The sequence below is a fragment of the Tiliqua scincoides genome, chromosome 10 (assembly GCF_035046505.1).
Source record: "Tiliqua scincoides isolate rTilSci1 chromosome 10, rTilSci1.hap2, whole genome shotgun sequence".
NCBI classification, from domain to species: Eukaryota; Metazoa; Chordata; class Lepidosauria; order Squamata; family Scincidae; genus Tiliqua; species Tiliqua scincoides.
Window position 1 is genome coordinate 27,234,551 of NC_089830.1, and position 15,832 is coordinate 27,250,382.

At 51.9% G+C, this 15,832-nt stretch overlaps 1 protein-coding gene across 1 annotated transcript in view; it reads left to right on the forward strand.

The window, feature by feature from the left end:
- Nucleotides 1-8,578: 8,578 nt before the first annotated feature.
- The window catches only part of HIF3A (hypoxia inducible factor 3 subunit alpha), a 32,015-nt gene continuing 24,761 nt past the window's right edge, over nucleotides 8,579-15,832 (forward strand). The window contains exon 1 of the mRNA XM_066638243.1: nucleotides 8,579-8,647. The gene's annotated coding sequence lies outside the window, so the exon portion shown is untranslated. The remainder of the gene's footprint in view (nucleotides 8,648-15,832) is intronic.

Consider the following 15,832-nt stretch of genomic DNA (forward strand, 5'->3'; position numbering starts at 1 on the left):
ATACAAGCACATATTTCATTGCTCATGTTTGTTATTTTGAAATGATGATCAGGGTAACCAGCTGTGCGAGAACCCTCAAACACAGGGTTGAGGCAGCTTCCCCATGAGGTGCCCCAATAAATGCCCACACTGCAATCCTATATTCAATGGGCCTTACTCCCAGGTAAAGTCTGAGGCTATGGCAGCAACCCTATGAAACTTACCTGCAAGTAAGTCTTGCAGCGTTGAACTCATTGGGGCGTACTTCTGAGTAGCCATGGATAGGATTGCACTGTAAATCTAGAAGCGCCCCTGGAACTTCCTGCCATCTGGGGAAGTGGGGAGTGCCTAACAATAAGCTTGGAAATTCTGGGCTGCTAAGCAGTCCCTGGCCACCCATCTCTCCATCCTTGTCCCAGAGGGCAGGAAGATTTCCCTTTGCCGGGATGCCCTCTCACCCCGCTATTAACCTCCAAGGAACAATCACTGAATGCCACCACTCCTGCTGTGCCCGTCGGGTTCTTGCTTGCTGCTAAAGAGCAGTCTTTCAGCAGTCTCATTAGCACAGTGAGAAGGACAAGGACAAGGGGACTGATGGCTGGTGGGAATGGATGGGATATATCTGTCAGTGAGAGAGTCCCATAAACCTGGCACCTGATTTACAGTGGATGCAGGGAGATGAAACTGCAGCAGGGCCAAGGGACAGATTAGGGTGATGTTTTTCTTGCCAGATTCACCGACCAACCAAAAAGAGGACTTGTGAGGAGCTTTTCCCCAGATCTGTCCTCTGGGTTTCTGTTTGGGCTCCCTGTACTTGAAAAGAAAGAGGGGAACAGGATGGTCCTCTCCTCGTCTCCACACGTCCTCTTCCACTCTGTCCCATTCTTTCTTTCAAATACAGGAAGCTGGAGAAGCAGTGGAGTGGGACACTTCTGGTCATGGCCGGGAAGTCTTCTGAGGCCCTCCAGCCATGGGCTTCAATACCTGGAACACTGTTAGGATTTGAATTTGGGCTCTATCATTGAGCCATAGTCCTCAATTTAGGCTAGACTGAACAAACACGTTGAAAATCTCATTTGTTTTTATTATTAGGGAAACATGATTATTAAGAAAATGTGTTAAAATCACTTAAAACATTGTTAAATCACAAACACATTATATATTTATTCTTGCTTGATTTGACACAAAATGAAATGTGCAGACATGTGACAGCACTGATATCTTCCTCCCGGTGCGTGGCAAGAATCAAGAGGAGGGGACGTTTTAAAATAAATAAATGTTTGCTCTACATGTCAATCTAGAACCCTTTTTCTCTGGGTCCAGCAAAATACTGTTAATAAGATAATAAAACTTCTTTTTTTTAAGGCACCACATGATGGATCAGCACCACCCTCTGGTGGAGAGTGGTGGTATGTCAGTATTTGGACCATTCAGCTCAAAGCAAGAGAGTTTGGGACCAATTTGAACCATCTGCAACAAATGAATTTGCAGCTCCCCTGCTCAGGAGCAGAGAGTGGAGAGCTCCAGGACTTCTCTTAAAGCAGGAGAGATGTCATCTGCAGGAGTACTTTGGTCTTGCTTTGAAACATTTTTCCAGAAGGACCTTAACTACAAAAGATCCGGCTCAGAGGAGGCAAAATGAGAAATTTATATAGGGGCAAATACCAAAGTCTAGGCCATTGTCATTTGCAATGGCTACCTGGGAGACAGTATATAGAACATGTTACATTAAGGCTACAATCCTAGGCAGATTTACCTGTGAGTAAGTCCTATTGAAAACTCTTCAGGAGCTGGCACTCTAGTAGACCATTTTATATTTATTTGGGATTTTTTTTAAGGTGGAGTGGGAGAACCACCCATGAGATTGGAGATCTCATGGGTCTCCAATATGGATTGATCCTGCACCCTAAGAAGTTACCTTGTGTAGGAAAATGGCTGAGTCAATCAGGCTTTATTCTGCAGTGTTATTGAGGTGCAAAGTGAGTTTGTTGTGTGCCCCAGCAAAACCTATGGTGGAGAGGCACTGAACACCTGCCAGTCACAAACCAATCGCTATGTGGCCAATAAATTGGGGGAGGTCTGGCAGCTAGAGCTACATTGTAGGATCTTTGCACAAAATGTCCACCTTCGCAGAATCTGGGCTGAAACACAGATTCAGAGTTGGGTCCACTGACATATCAGAGCTGAAGACCCATGTTAAAAAGGGGAAAAAAAGACACTAAAAAGCCCATCCAGCAAATGAGAATGTTTTGGAAATCTTCACTGGTGACTGGTTTAATAAAATATAACATTTGCCCCCATGTGGTAGATCCACTGGAACTGCTGAAATGCAAAACAAAACCATGTATGGATGTACCTTTCTCTCCCCGCATGGGGGCGCATTTATACAACCATTGCAAGCTCCAGGGGACACTGTTTTAACCTCAGTTAGAAGCAATCATGTCAACTGCACCCAGTGGCATAGCTAGAGGGGGTGCAAAGCATTAAGTTTGACTCAGAAGGGGAGGGGGCCACTTGCACGCTGTGGTGAGGCTCGCTGCAAAATGTAGTGCTTTGAACCCTCTCTAGCTATGCCACTGCTGCACTCACCCTAACTCTGAACAGCACACCGCTTTCCCCAGGATATGGTGTGGAGAGGAGAAATACAGATTTATTTCAAGAGAATCCTGATAAAAGGAAGTGAGTAGCTTCAGATTAGGCCCCCTAAAAGCAACAATCCATATTGTTACCCAATAGGAAAATCAGGAGTAATTCATCTTTTGACCAGGGCTTGATTTCCAATTCTCTGTCTCTGTTTCTCTGGAGACTCAGGGCACAATCCTAACCAGGTCTACTCAGAAGCAAGTCCTATTTTGTTCAATGGGGCTTACTCTCAGGAAAGTGTGGTTAGGATTGCAGCCTAAATCAGGATCTTACACTGTTTGCCGCAAAGGGTCACAGCTAGTATCTCATGTACAGGGAGTTAGGGCCCCATCCTATCCAACTTTCGAGTGCTGATGCATCTGCAAGGCAGGCCTGAGGCAAGGGAATAAATGTTCCCTTACCTTGAGGAGGCCTCTACTTCCATAACTACCCTCCCACCACGGGATGCAGTGCACACCCCAATGGCACGCCTACATCAGGGCTGGAAAGTGGGATAGGGTTTGACCCTTAATCTGAAGTAACTTTCTTCTGTACCAAGGAATGTCTATTCAAAATTAGGTTCAACTGGCTTAAACAGGATTTACTCCTAAGTGCAGTATGGGTGTACTATGAAAATGTTCTTCCAATCCAGGGTTAATCAGGAATCTCACAGGTTCCCCCCCAGCATGGTGTAATGGTTGGAATGCTGGACTAGAACCATGGAGATTTGGCTTCCCAGGTTTGAATCCTTCCCTTGGTACAAAGGTCCCTGGGAATCTTTGGCCAGTAATTTGCTTTTGCTAGTGTAAAATTAAATTACATTTAAAATTAAACTAATGATTTTGAAATTAATTTAAAATTAAATCAATTAATTAAATTAATTAAATTAATTTTAAAACAATTAAACAATTTTAAAAATTAAACAATTTTAAAAATTGTTACCGTAGATACTTGCCTACAGGGCAATAAATTTTTGTCAATAAATCAAGCTCAGATAATCACCTCGCCTTATCTCTGAGTTCACCTTTAAGAGATAATTAGAAGCTGTTAGTTTCCAAAGCAAGCAAGGCTGGAAAGCGCCAGCCAAAGTTAACCTTTTCACTGTTTTTGAGACTTCCCCTGAATTCCATGCAATTGAAGCCAGCCTCCTTCCCTACATTTACAGAACCCGCTGCAGCCGTTTTGCATTTTGCAGAGGTCTGTTTTTGGAAACCCAGGATGTCATCCTCGTTTCCATTTGAAACAAAGTCCCAGGCTATGATTCAGTGCACCATTCCTTCAGAATAACACCCATGGAAAGCAATGGGTCTGCTTCTGAGTAAATAGGATTGCCACAATGTGCAGCTGCACTTGCTCACTGTCATTCCTTGTGGCTTGTCTCTCTGCTGTGAATTGAATTGCACACTCCCAGTTATGCGTTCTAAGTTGCATGTTATATGTTGCGCATCAGGCACCTTGAAGAAGGATTTGATTCATGCTTCTCCTGCAGTGGTTCCCAACCTTTTTCACTTGCATACCCCTTGGCAGCCCATTTCCATAGATTGTACCCCTCATTTTAGCTCAGTGTTTGTCATTAATATTAATATAAGCCCTAATCTCCTCCATATGAAAACCCTCACTTCATGTATTCATCACAGTATTTTCTCTTTTCATCTGTTTGAAGAATTGAAGACTCTGCCTTTGCACCAGAAATGTCTGGTGAGAAATTCTGTTTTGCACCAGAAGACTGTTTTGCACCAGAAATGTCCTGAGAAATTCTGGGTGATTGATCACTTTCCATATTATGTTTCAGCTTTTTTACTCTGCTGGTTTTCAATCACTGGTTCATACATGAATTGATGACCAAAAATGACCAAAAATCACTGGTTCATACATGAATTGATGACCTATTGGTGGGGCTTTCACAGCCAACTAGCTGCCTCCCTTCCTGGCCCTGCAAGGCATTCTGGGCACGACCAGCCTTTTTCGGCCATTATTCAATTTTTTTCCCAAGTATCCCTAAAGGTCCTGTTGAGTGCTCCTGGGGGTACATGTACCCCAGGCTGGGAACCACTGTTCTAATGGTATGTTGTTAACAGTGCACTTACTCTGATAGTGCTTCCAAACAGGTGGTGAAGACAGAATATAAAAAGTTAAAGAATAAAAATGATCTTTTACTGTTTTTAACAAATTAGAGACTGTACAGTTCTTAGGTAACAATTACTGGTAGGTTATTTGTTAGGATCTGGCCTCTGGTAAAATCAGATAAAACTATAGTCAAGCACCCCCCCTAAGTTTAACCCCTGACGTATCCAGGGCTCATAGAAAATTCCATGATTTGGGATCCAAAACCTGCCCTCGACTTATCAGTGAGATTGACTTATGGCCGAGTGTCTGCAGTGATCTGAAAGGTGTGCAGCACACATGAGTTTAAAAATCCATTTGAAATCAAGAAGTGATCTGCACTTTTGCGGAGCTGGTGACTTTCAGCCCAGTCTGAATATATACATGTCCATGGAGAAGTAAATTCCATCAGAGCCAATGGGGCTTACTCCCAGGAAAGTGTGGCTAGAATTGGGCTGTGAAATTCTTGTCCATTTCTTCTCTGAACCTTCAGTCTTAATTAAGAATTAATGAACGAATCTTAATTAATTGAACGTGATTTCGTGGTGGGGGTAGCAGAGAGATACCTGAGCTAAGCCACTGCCCTGCCCTCCCCCCCCCCGCCCCACTTGATCCGGGTTCCGAGAATGCGGACTGAAGGTGTGACTGGGAGGGCAGGTTTTGCCGGGGGGCGGGGCGGGGGGAGCCGGGCGCAGTCTGCAGAAGAGAACCGGATTGACTCCGGCTTGCCCCAGCCCGCAGCCTCCCCCTTGGCCCCCTCGCCCAGCGGTGCGGGCGGGGGTCCCTTGGCCAGGAGGCGTGCCGGAGCGCCCGGCTCTGGGGCTGGGGGTGGGCGGGGAGCCGGGGGCGGGCGGGGGAGGGGCGGTGGGAGTGCCCGCTGCAGGGGAGGGGGCTTCGCGGTGGGCAGGGGGCGGGCGCGCGCAGGCGGAGCGGGGAGCGCGCGCTCGCGCTGCAGGGAGGCAGCAGCCAGCCAGGCAGCCAGGCAGCAGCCGGAGCGCCCGCGCCCAGCCCGGCCCGGCCATGGAGAGCGCGCTGCGGGGTCCCAGGTACCGGAGATGCTCTCGCACGGCCCTCGCGGGCGCCACCCGTGGGAAACTCGCGCGCCTGCGGGGGGGGGTCGCGCCTGCCTAGTGGTCTCCCTGCAGGGGTCTCTCCTTGCACTGGGGGGGTCTCTTGGGGGGGGACGTGCAGGGTCAGCAGAACCCCAAGGGGGGGGCCAGCGCGCGCCCACCTGCCCCGCCGCAGCCTCTTGCAGCCCCCTGCTGCCCCCCTGCAGGGGCGACCCCCCACTCCTGCGCCCCCCGCCTCCAGGTGCCTCCATCTCAGGGTGCATCTCAGGGGATTGCACGCTCGCAGGGCGCCCTTGGGCGACAGCTGGTGGGGGGGGGCCGCTCTGTGCCCGCTGGTGCAGCCGCCCGGTGAAATGCCCCATGTCAGGGCACGCCTGGGGCCCCTGTGGCAGCGCCCCCCCCCGGGCGCATCCTCCCTGCCTGGAGTGCCTCCGCAGAGCTGGAAGGACAGTGGGGCAGTGCCCTCTTGGTGGCAGCAGTGGGATCTGGCAGATCTTGGGCAGGATGGGTGCCAACTGTAAGTCAGCAGTGAGGGAGCTGATCCCGGCCTCCGTGGCCAGGGGACGTGCCCCGGGCTGGTGGCCAAGCCGGAGAGCCAGGTGTCCCGGAGATGGCCAGAGGCCTGGCCTGAACCTCCCTGCATGCCTTGTTTACACTGCTGCATTTTGCTATCATGGCCTCTCCGCTTGCTGCATTTCGAGGTAATCGCATCAGATGGATCAGATCTGGGGGGCACCCTGAGCAAGTGAGCCAGGCAGGCGGAAAGGGGCACCAGCACTGGTTCTCATCTTCCCAGGTGCTTCTTGGCAACAGGCCGCCTGCGGTCACCTCTGAGCTTTCTGAGTGCGTTTAGTTTAGTTGTGAGCAGGGACAGATCAGCGAGGTGCACGTCTGAGATCTTTGGCAGAAGTGGATTGGCGGTGATCCTGGCCGAGTAGCACAGGGGGAAGCCAGGAGGGTGAAGCGGGCTCTGCCAGGAAAGAAGTCTGTTTTACAAACACACTAAAGGGTTTTCCTTCCAAGGGTGTTGGAGTCCGTTCCGTCCCTGCAGCAAAACTGCTCACCCGTTTAGGACGCTCACAAAACGGGGGCCAGGAAGGGGCTTCGCAGACCGAAATCCGCCAGGAAGCAGTTTTGTTCCAAAAGGCTTTTTAAAAACTGAGATGGCCCTCGGAATTCCTGGTCAGAACCTGCTTGCTAGGAAGCAGCCGAGCTTCCTTTCAGATGTAGGTCAAATCCACAGAGATCAGCTCAGAATTGGGTCACTGCGAGCAGGAACGGGGCCCAGGTGGGGAAGGCGGCTTCCTGTAAGGCTGCGTGGGGTGTGCTTTTTAATGAGGGCTCCTTTGCGGTGTGGAAGGCAGTTCTGGGGACTTGGTGGGCAGAGGGGGGACGCCTGAGTGTGGAGCTGGGCCCTTGGCTGCTCCCATTGGACCGCGCAGGGCCTGCAGCCCCTCTGGGTCCTGGTGGGTGTGTCACCTCCTCACTCCACTTGGGTTCTGGGCTGGCGTATTCAGTGCACTGGACATCCCATGGAAAAGCTTGGCCTCTGCTGCTGGGTAGCCCAGAACTGGCACCGTTCCACTTGCTCCAAGGGCACCAGAGACTAGCAGAGACTAGAGCTGCTGCATTTCCCCCCCCCCCCCCGTTTTTTGCCTTGCAGGACACCGATTCCTGATTAACTGTTGCTAAACCAAGATGCAAGTGTAGGTAGTCCTCCTAAAAGCAAGAGCGTCATTTGGAGGGTGCTCAGTCATTGCGTCATGAGCAAGGAAGCGTCACTCCAAAATGAGAGAACGTTCTTCGGCGCTGAGTTCTGGAGTGAGGAAAAGCCTTTTAAACAAAAGGATATTACTCTGTCAGCCCCATTAAAATTCCTCCTTTCCCCTTGTTGGAGCATTAGTTGTTCTGGGAAAGGCAGGGAAAGAACCCAGGCACCCTGAAGACCCCTTGATTCCATTTCCTTTTGCCAAATGGCCATCTGTATGACCTCCGAACCCCCCCCAGCTGTTTCTACTGCTGTCTCTGGCCTGTACCTATTGCAGCACTGCCCCCCACTGGCTGGGGTAGGGATTGCTCTTGTCTGTTTTTTAAGGCAATATGTTGCAGGCAAAGAGCAGTGGCAAACCCTGTGGGGCCTCAGCTGTTTGCGAAGAGAATCCACCCACAGAATCTCCCACCCTTTCTTAAGCTTCTCCCTGTCCCTCTGGATGGCTGAGCTGGGAGAGCAGCTCTGGCAGGCTTGGTGCCCCGGTACTTGCAGTGCCCACAGCTCGCTACCCCAGCCCCTAATCCTGTGTTTGGGAAGGCCGCTTGGGCTGGGATTAGGGGATTGCGTTAATCCCCTCTCTTTCCATTCCTGGCTGGTAAGAAGTTCCTGCCTAGAATAAATCTTGGCTAATGTTTCCTGGATGCCCAGCCGTTCTGCCCAGCACTGGGTCTGCACACCCTTCCCCTGGCACAGATGGGTCCTTGTGCCACCCCACCAGCACCCCCTAGTGGCACTCCCAGAACCCGCTCTGTGTTCCTTTTGCTCCAGCATTCCTCCACTCACCGCCAAGCGGACTGGCACCAGTCCCAACCCAGCCTCCTCCTTCCACATGTCCGTCCTCCTCTGCCCGTGTTGTTGACTGTTTTCCTTCACGCAGAGATGCCGGTGGCCCTCGTGTGCCGGAGACGAACACATGACGGCTCTTGTGTACATCACGTGTTCCCAGCCCTGTGCCAGGCCGTGACGCAGTGGGCGGAGGCAGGGGGGCGTTCCTAGATGGAGAGGAGCCCTCTCGGTTTGGGGGTTGGCAGCGACTCGGTGGTCGGCAGACGACGAGGGTGGGCAGACGGCAGGCCTGGTGGGCACAGCACCTGGTTGGTTGGTGAGTGCGGGCACTGCCCGGGGCAGCAGGCAGCTGGAGCAGCTGTGCTGTTAGCCTGGCTACCTTCCCTGCCTGGTGCTTTCCGTTTCTGTCCTGAGTCTTCTCTGTTGTGCCGATTAGTCCGTGTTGCTCCTCTTGGTTCTCACTGTCCCCTTTCTAGGTCTTCTCTTCTTGCCCTCTTCTCGGCTGCTGTGCTGCTTTGCCATTAATGTGGTTTTCCCCTCCTGTTCCATGTGCTACCTGCCTACACGGTATCCTGCTATTGTCTGTTTGGTGCCTTTCTCCTTCCTCTGTTCTGCTATGTTCCCCTCTTCGTCTGCTGGCTGTTCTCATCCACACGTCCTTCCACGCAGTCCATCTCCCCCTGGCCCTCACGTTCTTGTGGTTTGCTCGCTCTTGGGTTCCTTTCGCTCTCATTCTCCTCCCTGGCTTCTAACGACCATGTTCGCTTTGCCCTCAGTCACTTTCCCATCCCTTCTCCTGCCTTGTCCCGGTCCAGGCTGATGGGGCCATTGCTGTTGGCAGCTGGTATACAGGGCTTCTGGGCCTTGCCAACCCAAACCATATTGGGGGTTCCGAGCCAGATCTTGCTTGAGATTGGGATGGGCGACGGCAGTGCAGGGGTGGTGTTAGTGTGGCTCTGGCTTCCAAGACCTTGGCGGCTTGGGCTGGTGTCTGCGAACCCAGGACTTGTGGTGAGTGGGGTTTTTGTCTTGCCTTGTGATGTTTGGACCATCAGAAATTGTACCATGTAACATTTTGTGGCATTGGCAGTTTTTCCCGTCTTCTGTCGAAGGAGGAACCTATGACATGGAGGCTTTTTCCTGGTTGGCAAGAGTGGGAGAGGGTCGGGTGAGTGGGAGCAAAGGTCTGTCTTCTCTGCTCCCATTTCAGGGAAGGAAAGGCTGTGTTCGGAGCTGGGGCTGCAAACTTTCTGGCTTACTGGCCTTGTGAGAGGGTCGTGCCAGGACTCTTCGTTCTTTCCCCAGCACCGCACTGCAAGTTCAGTCTCTCGCTTCAGCTCGGAGAGTCCTCCGTGCCTCAGTTTCCTCCTCCTGTGCATTGCATAATGGGTGCCTGCTGGAACAGACTTTATTACGATTTCCCCTTTGCGTTCTGGGATGAGCAATGGAAGGTATGAAACTGGCGTTCCAGCCCCACGGCAGGGAAGAGATGGCAACTGAACAACCTGCAGGAAGTGCTGGGAAGGGGGCAGGGGTGGGTGAGTGGGTGAATTTCTCCTTGAACTTTGAAATAGGCTGCAATCCTGTACACACTTACACACTTTCCTATACACTCAATGGGACTTACTTTTGAATAGACATACTTAGGATTGTGCTGTTAAATGAGCAAGGGCTGCACTGATTCTGTTGGCGCCAAACAAGCCTTTTAGTTGGCAGGTCTTATCAGGGTGTGTCGTGGATTTAGAGAGGCTCTTCCTCAGGCAATTTGTGCCTGCCCTGAACTTCTTTCAGGAGTAATAACTTGGTGGTTAATGTTCTAAAATGCCAAGGAACATCTCACCTTGAAAAGCTGTGCCCCTTCCAACCCACACGCTCTAATTTTAGTTTTGTGGTGGCTGGCTGTGAATACTCACTGGGGAGGCAAATGCACTCTGTGCATGCTCACGTATAGCCTTTTGAGTACTTGCCTGTTACAGATTTGCTTCTGGGGTTGAGAAGGTAAGTGCCTGAAGGCGCTGAAGCACAGGGAGGGAGGCTCGCAAGTGGGGTGCAAAGATGATATCCAGGGTGGGAGTGCAGGATGGTCATGTGAGGATCACATAAAGGAACTGTTGAAGCACTTCCGTTGTGCTAATGTGTTAAGGGTACTAAACTTTGCAAGGTTTGTCTTTAAACATGCATTGGCCTTGTGTCCTCCACCCCCATACCCTGCCCTGTGAATGATTCCAGCTTTGTTTTCTGTCCCACCTTTCCTCTCAGCATGCAGGGCAATCTCATTTCATCTTCTTCACAACCCTGCAAGGTAGGCAAGGCTGCGAGAGCGACTGGCTGACGCTGTCGGCAGTGGGCACAGCTGGGCCCAGGGCCCACCATTGGTCCCTGCTGCCATCTTCCCAGTGAGGTGTGATCTCCTGTATGCTCTAACAGCAGGAATATTCGGTGTGATTTGCAGGTGCAGAGTTCATAAATACATGAAACAGGAGGTTAGCGGTTGGAAGGTAGAAGCTTTTGCTCTGGCATCTCCTCTCCTTAAGGCTGAATGTTTTAAGGCTGGCTGTACTTATGCAGTAGTAAGATAAAGCACTTTGTACATTCTCAGAGGCACTGTTTTAATATCTTTTTTATTATTTGCATGTTTTGCTGTGAACTGGGGTTAGGAGGACTCATGCTTGAGGGCCTTCAAGTGTCAACCAGTGGGCTTTAGGGCTGCAAGAAGACTGGAATCTACTTTCTCAGTGTAATAGTAGCAATTAGGAGTTATGAATGCAATATGGCAAGGTTGGTACCCACATCAGTGACCCTGGTTAATTTAGACTGCCCATCTTTGCCACAGATTTGATAAGAGCTATGGGCAAGTCACACATTTTTTGCCTCAGTTTTTTTCACCTGTGAAATGGAGACTCTGCCATGACTTACCACAGAGGGTGATTGTGAGAATGAATGAGATTGTGTGTGTGTGTGTGTGTGTGTGTGTGTGTGTGTAGCAGTTAATGGCCCAATCCTATCCAACATTCCAATGCCGATGCAGCCTCATTACAGCCCCGAGGTAAGCGAACAAACATTCCTGCACCTTGAGGAGGTCTCTGTGACTCCATGACCCCACAGCAGAATGCAGCACCCATCCCATTGGCACAGCTGCATCAGTGCTGGAAAGCTGAATAGGATATGGCCCTAAGTCAGTCAGGATCCCTATAATGATGATGATGAATCTGCTTGATCCCTCTCCCATTCCCTCCAAGACCTGGGTATCCATCTCAAGAGCCCTAGATATGCAACTTCACATAACACCCACGAGGACGCTCTTAACACTGGTCATCTTTTGTTACTTGCAGGTGGGTAGTGCAAGAGTAAACACTAGCTCTACCTCTCTGTTGCATGCTTTTAAATCAAGCAGAGGTTCTAGTCCTCATTAAGTTTACATTTCCACCTGGCCTTTCTGCAGCTCAAAGCAATTGGACAAATTCAGAGGCTGGCGGGTGGGCTGGCAAACAGAGGCCAACAGTTGTTCCGAATTGCTTGGTGATGGTGGAAAGGAGCCGCGTGCGTGGTTGGTACTAGTTGCTGACCAGCAGACCTGCCCTCCAGAACTTGGGGTTCTGTTTTCTGTCCCTGTTGTTGCAAGGAGCGGCATAGCTACAATGGAAGGGGGCCACTTACAAGGTGCATTGTGGTGCCGTCGTCCCCTTGTAGCCATTGGTTGTAACTCTCTAGACCAGTGGCGTAGCCGGAGGGGGGGCGGTACACTCAGGCTGGCAGGGAGCCTCAGCGAGGCGGGCAAGCGGCCCCTCCCTTTGGTGCCATTCCCGGCGGGGGGAGCAAAACGGAGCCGTACGGCTCCGTTTTGCTCCCCCCGCCGGGAATGGCACCAAAGGGAGGGGCCGCTTGCCCGCCTCGCTGAGGCTCCCTGCCAGCCTGAATGTTCTGCCCCCCCCCCTCCGGCTACGCCACCGCTCTAGACTCTGCTTCAGAAACAAGTGCAAGACTCTGTGCTGGCAGGTCTGCTGCTCTCCCTGAAACTGATACGCCTGCTTTCATTGCTCCTGGTGAACTGCCCTTCCCTCCCATTATAGATAACCGAACTCTGCGGCTTCCTTAAAGGGGAACAGCCTTCTCTGTCTGCACAGCCTGTTTTGTTGGTGGGTCAAGGGCGTTGTGATTACCTGCCTGTACTTTGATCCCAGGCGTTGATTCCCTGGGCACGCTTGATCAACGTTGATCCTGGGCGGGATGCAGGATTGATTACCTGCCTGTACTTTGATCCCAAGCGTTGGTTCCCTGGGCACGCTTGATCCAACGTTCAGCGTTGATCCAGCGTTGATTCCCTGGGCACGGCGGGATGCCAGGATTCCTTTCAGGTGACAGGAGATGGAGTTGCCATGCTCCTTTCCCTGCACCCATCTCATGCGCCTGCATCCTTTGGAAATGTTTCACTTGTTGGGAGGCTGGCTTCTGAGCTCTTTCTTGGCTGTGTCCTGCCTGCTGTATCTGAACGTTCTGTCTGTTCAAACTTGTGTCCGTTTTGTGTGCAGTGTGACCCAGGGAAGGGTGTGACAGTTGGGGGTCCCTGTGCCACATTGTGTCCCCAGGTGATCTCCCCTTGCTCCAATCAGTGGCATAGCTAAGGAATCTGGCACCCGGGGGGCAGAGGCACCCTCCAACACCCCCCCAAGGTGTGGCGCCAGGGACAATTCACCTCCTACCCACCCCCTTAGCTACTTCACTGGCTCCAGTGGTTTTTGCTTCAGGAGTTGCGAATGAACTGAGCCTGGAAAGCTGAGAGTTGTAAGTGATTCAGGAGATGTTTTGCTTCTGGGGGAGCATGCCCGCACCTCTCTCTTGTCCCAGGGTCACCTCTGCTGAAGGAGGCTTTTGAAAAGTTTTGAAACTTTTCCTGACCTGTTGGACCAGAGGCAAAAGTGGGGTGTGTAGCCCCACTGCAAGCCACGCTCCTTTCAAACCAGCTTCTGTTCTTCAAAGTCTGTCTCCCCCACCCCCCCAAATCTTTACCCCCAATCCTGCCAGATTGAAAAGTTGTCTCCTGAGGTGTCAGATTAGTGGGGGGACGACGACCCACCTCTATCTGTCTGCCCCCGTCACCTTCACTCTTCTCTTCCCACTCCCTGTATTGAAAAAGGGAGAACAACAGTGTGGAAGAGGAAGTGAGGAGAGGAGAGTGGTGAGCTAGAGTGTCTCTCACGCTCTGGACTGCTAGTTTCCTCCCCTCTGCACTTCCGCTCCGTTCTCTTTTTCCTTTTCCAATTTAGGAAGCAGGAGGAGAACTGAGGCTCCACCTGTGGGTCTGGGGATGGTCTTGCTCTGGAGAATTTAATATTCCAGTGATATTAAAGCTCCTAGCCCCCTTCCCACAGATAGACTCAGGCATGCAGAGGGTTTCCAATTTGTGATTTTAAAAATACTTGCTAAGTGGGTGGGGACAGAGGTGGGTTTGGGCCCATGAAGGGGCAGAGCCCTGGATTTGTTTGGCTGGTCAAGAGTGGAGCTTTGCAAGTTTTGGCTTTTCCATCTACTCAAAGGCTCTATTTCTCCCTCCCCCCCGCCTTGCATTGCACGCTTACTGGCAAAGTGGGCACTCTTCAGGGTTGGGGTTTGTTTATTATCATTCCAATCAGCGGTTCCCATATTTTTTCACTTGCGTACCCCTTGGCAGCCCATTTCCGTAAATTGCACCTTTCATATTAGCCCTGCAAGGCATTTTAATACAGACCTGCCTTTTCCCACTTGAATTCTTTTTCAAGTACCCCTAAAGATCTTGGCAAGTTCCCCTGGGGTTACACGTGCTCCAGGTTGGGAACCACTGGTCTTGATGAAACTGGTGCAGAATACCAGGTTGCAGACTGGCAGAAGGGACAAGACAAATGGATCCAAGGCAGTGATGGGGTGTAACATGCTTGCCCCTTAGTGTTGTCAAAATAGCTGCATATTTGGGAGTGTATTTCAGTGTATAAATTGAAAATAATATCTCGGCTCCCCTGCCTTTTTCTACCCCTCTCCAGATTTAATATAAAAACAGCTGGGAGGGGTTAGATTTTGCTCAAGTCGTATAATGACCTGCAGCTGATTCGCTACTGAGAATTATGTACTACTATTATTTGCTACTGAGAATCCCCCCAGATTAGTCTCATGTGCCCTTTAAAAAGAGGAGGGGGGAATATTTTTTATATGGGGGGCAGGGGCTTCAACCTGCATGTCTTGTATTTAACCGTGGCTAGACCACTGGCTTCGATTTCCCCCCAAAAAGAAGGGCAAGGTATATTTTTGGCATCCCTGAAAATGTTGTCTGCAACTTGGAGCATGTTTAAACTCTTGCCGGGGGGGGGGGGAGGGGGTGCCTGCGCATGGCCAGCGCAATTGTTTCTCCTGGATGGTTTGGGAATGATCTGGACTTTTAAAAATGAAGTTCAGTCATTGCTGTTTTTGCTTCCCCCTTGTGAAGCCCACCCTGGCCAGCCCCCCGTCCCAAGAAGCGGCAGCGGAAGGTGGACGAGGGCGCCAAGGCCAGCCCATCTGGTAAAGTGCCTGGGCTGTGCTTGCTGTCGCCCAATGGCAGCACAGTGTTCCCAGCCGAAATTAGCAGGCAAGCAGGGAGAAAGGCCGGGCGCTGGTTGGCTGCTCCTGGCCTACCCTGGCCCCCTCCCGTCGCTCGTCTCACGTAGGCCCGGCCTGAGCAAGGGGCCTCTGGGCTGCCTTCCAAGCGACAGTGGGGCCGGGCGGCTGGGAAGGGCTGCTGCTCTGTGAGCTGGAAGCGCTGGGCCTGGCTGAGGAGGCAGGCAGGCAGGCAGGCCCCAGAGGCCTTGGTGGAGCTCGCAGCAAGCCCAGGCCTGCCCTACGTCGGGGCCTGGGCATGCTGTGGAGCAGGGGCACCGGGCCTGCTTTGCCGTCACCAGGCCTTGCCCTTGGCTGGCTCCCACCCAGGCGGGCAACACTGGTCCAGCCTCAGGCCTTGCTTTGCTGCCACCCCCCCCCCAAATAAGCTCATGTCAGACAGAGAGGGGGACCTGCTGGAAGGGGCTCCCCCAGGGCCCTGCCACCCTTCACTCTCGCTCCAGACTTGTGGGTGTCCGCACTGCCCCTCCCTGCCCACTGGGCACCGCTTCCTATGTGCTCAGTGACTTGCGACTGGATGAGAGCAAACTGTGCAGTATGGAGCAGGGGGGCAAACCCCACGCGTTCAGGGGCAGAACTGGGCTCGGAAGGTGGGTGTGAGAGAGTGTGGAGGAGCCCAGGTAGCCTCTCTCTGCAACCCTTCACTCTCGCTCCAGACGTGGGTGTTTGTGTGTGCCCCTCCCTAACCACTAGGCATCGCTTCCTATGCGCTCAGTGACTTGTGACTGCATGAGGCATTTGGAGCGGCATTTGGTGGGCCACTGGGTGATAAAGGAAGCTGGACTAGATGGGCCTTTGGCCTGATCCAGCGGGGCTCTTCGTATGTTCTTAGGAGTGGGGTTGAGATTCTTCAATTCCTTCCCCAGATTTGGTGCAC